Here is a 3,307-nt window from a genome sequence, read left to right as displayed (position 1 = left end):
GGTTCAGCAGCAACTCAGGGAGGCCCGTGGTCCAGGGCCTGAATGTGGGCAGTGGTTGGCAAACACCAGGGAGTTCAGAGGACCACGAGACAGTCCCCAAAGCCTTTGGGAAGCGGGCCACCCCTGAGAGGTGGGCACACCGTCCGTGAGTCAGACAGAGTTGGAGCCTGGCTTGGGGCCTGGGGGGCGGGGAAGCCGGTGAGGGTCCAGGCCTGCATGTGCACGGACGGCCTGGTTGAGGCGGGATGTGGGCCGGGAGAGGACAGAGGCTTGGGTGACACACTTAGGGAGGTACCAGAGATGTTTAGTGTGAGAGCAAGACAGGGACGTTAAAAACTGCGCTGGCCCTGACTGCACCCTGGGCCAATCTGCCTTTCCTGTCGTGCCCCTGCCTTTCCACATACAGTACGCGATACGTTTTTACGGTGCTTCCTGTTCATGGCCTGTTCATCCATAATGTTAACTCCCAAGAGGGCAGGGGTCTGCAGTGCTGGAACCGTGCCTGGCACATAGTAGGTGCTCACTAAATATTTACTGAATATTACTATTTTCAAACTTGTCTCAACACCAAAAATATCAATTACTGAGAAGTGAAATATTGAAAAGTAAGAATGAATTTCTCTCTATTGAAATTCATCTGCCTGACTTCTAAGAAGGCCGTGATGGAGGAGAAGATGGTCTGGTTGGGATGTGCTGGCACAGTGATGCTGGGTGGCCTCATTTTACACTGAAGGGAGTGGGAACCCCCCCGGGCGAGATGAACGGGGTTGGGAGAGGCCTCAGTGCTGGCTCCCGTCCGGGAACCACCCATGCTTTTCAACCAAATAAAACCAGTGCGGATGGGACGGCCACTCCATGTGCCGGACCTGCTTGTGAAAACGGGTCATTCAGCATAGAAGCAGACGTGCCTAAATGCTCAAAACTGAGTGTGTCACCTTACCTTTACATTCTACTTAAGCGTGCGTGGGCATGCTCACACAGAGGGACACGTGTTCACACACGTGGGATTTCTGCATATAAGACCATGTCATCTGCTAACAGATAATTTTACTTCTTCTTCCCAGTTTGGATACCATTATTTTCTGTTGCCCAATTTCCCTGGCTAGGACTTTCAGGACTATGTTGAATAGAAGTGGCAATAGTGGGCATCCTTGCCTTGTTCCTAATTGTAGAGGAAAACCTTTTTTTTTCCCCTGTTGGGTATGATGTTAGCTGTGAGCTTTTCATATATGACCTTCATTATGAAATTACCTTCATTTAAGTAGTTTCCTTCTGTTCCTAGTTTCTTGAGTGTTTTTTATCATGAAAGGGTGTTGAATTTTGTCAAGTGCTTTTCCTGCATCAATTAAGGTGATCATGTGATTTTTGTATTTTTTGTTAATGTGTTGTATTAACATGTATAGATTTTCTTATGTTGAACTATCCTTGCATTCCAGGGATAAATCCCACTTTTTCATGGTGTATAACCTTTTTAAAGTGCTAGTATTTTGTTGAGGATTTTTGCATCTATATTCATCAGGGATATTGGTTTATAGTTGTTTTTGTTGTTGTTTTTGTTTTGTTCTTTGGATCTTTGGCTTGGTATCAGAGTAATGCTGGATTCATAAAATGTGTTAGGAAGTGTTTTCTCCTCTTCAAGTTTTGGGAAGAATTTGAGAAGGATTGGTATTAATTTTTCTTTAAATATTTGGTAGAATGCTCCAATGAAGCCATCAGGTCCTGGGCTTTTCTTTTTTCTTTTTTTAATTTCTTTTTATTTTTGGCTGCATTGAGTCTTCATTGCTACACACAGGCTTTCTCTAGTTGCAGCGAGCAGGGGCTACTTTTCGTTGCGGTTCACGGGCTTCTCATTGCAGTGGCTTCTCTTGTTGCAGAGCATGGGCTCTAGGCACATGGACTTCAGTAGTTGTAGCACACGGGCTCAGTAGCTGTGGCGCTCAGACTTAGTTGCTCTGTGACATGTGGGATCTTCCCAGACCAGGGCTTGAACCCATGTCCCCTGCATTGGCAGGTGGATTCTTAACCACTGTGCCACCAGGGAAGTCCCTGAGCTTTTCTTTGTTGGGTGGTTTTTGATAACTGATTGATTCAACCTTCTTTTGAAATAGCCTTTTCATATTTTCTATTTCTTCATGGTTCAGTCTTACTAGCTTGTATGTTTCTAGGAATTTATTCATTTCGTCTAGATTATCCAATTTGTTGGCATATAATTGTTCATCATAGTTTCTTATAATCTGTTTCATTCCTGTGGCATCAGTTGTAGTCTCTTTTTCATTTGTGATTTTAGTTATTTGAGTCTTCTCTTTTCTTCTTAGTCTAGCTAAAGTTTTGTCAATTTTGTTTGTCTTTTCAAAAAACCAACTCTTACTTTCATTGACTTTTTTCTATTCTTTATTTTATTTTATCTTTAAAGTTATTTATTTATTTATTTATTTGACCACACCGCACGGCTTGCAGGATCTTAGTTCCCCAACCAGGGACTGAACTGGGCCCTCGGCAGTGAAATTGTGGAGTCCTAACCACTGGGCCACCAGGGAATTCCCTATTCTTTATTTTTTTTAATATATTTTATTTATTTATTGGCTGCGTTGGGTCTTCATTGCTGCATGCGGCTTTCTCTAGTTGCAGTGAGCAGGAGCTACTCCTTGTTACAGTGTGCAGGCTTCTCATTACGATGGCTTCTCTTGTGGAGGAGCACAGGCTCTAGGCACGCAAGCTTCAGTAGTTGTGGCATGGGGGCTTCAGTAGCTGTGGCATGGGGGCTTCAGTAGCTGTGGCTCACGGGCTCTAGAGCTCAGGCTCAGTGGTTGTGGCGCACGGGCTTAGTTGCTCCACGGCATGTGGGATCTTCCCGGACTAGGGCTTGAACCCATGTCCCCTGCAGTGGCAGGCGAATTCTTAACCACTGTGCCACCAGGGAAGCCCCTCCCTATTCTTTATTTTATGTCTTCTCTAATCTTTGTTTTTTCTTCTTTCTGCTAACTTTGGATTAAAGTTGTTCTACTTCCCTGAGGTATAATGTGAGATTGTTGATTTGAGAAAATTCTTCTATTTTAATGTAGGTGTTTACTATTATAAACTTCTTTCTTAGTACTGCATCCCATAAGTTTGCATATGTTGTGCTTTCATTTTCATTTGTCTGAAGATATTTCCTAGTTTCCCTTGTCAGTTGTTCTTTGACCCATTCATTGTTCAAAATATGTTGTTTAATTTCCACTTATTTGTTAATTTTCCAGTTGTTTTTTTTTTTTTTACGGCAACTGATTTATAGTTTCATCCCATGTTAGTCAGAAAAGATACTTGGTAT

The sequence above is a fragment of the Eubalaena glacialis genome, chromosome 15, assembly GCF_028564815.1.
Source record: "Eubalaena glacialis isolate mEubGla1 chromosome 15, mEubGla1.1.hap2.+ XY, whole genome shotgun sequence".
Lineage (NCBI taxonomy): Eukaryota > Metazoa > Chordata > Mammalia > Artiodactyla > Balaenidae > Eubalaena > Eubalaena glacialis.
This window is presented reverse-complemented; position numbering follows the sequence as displayed.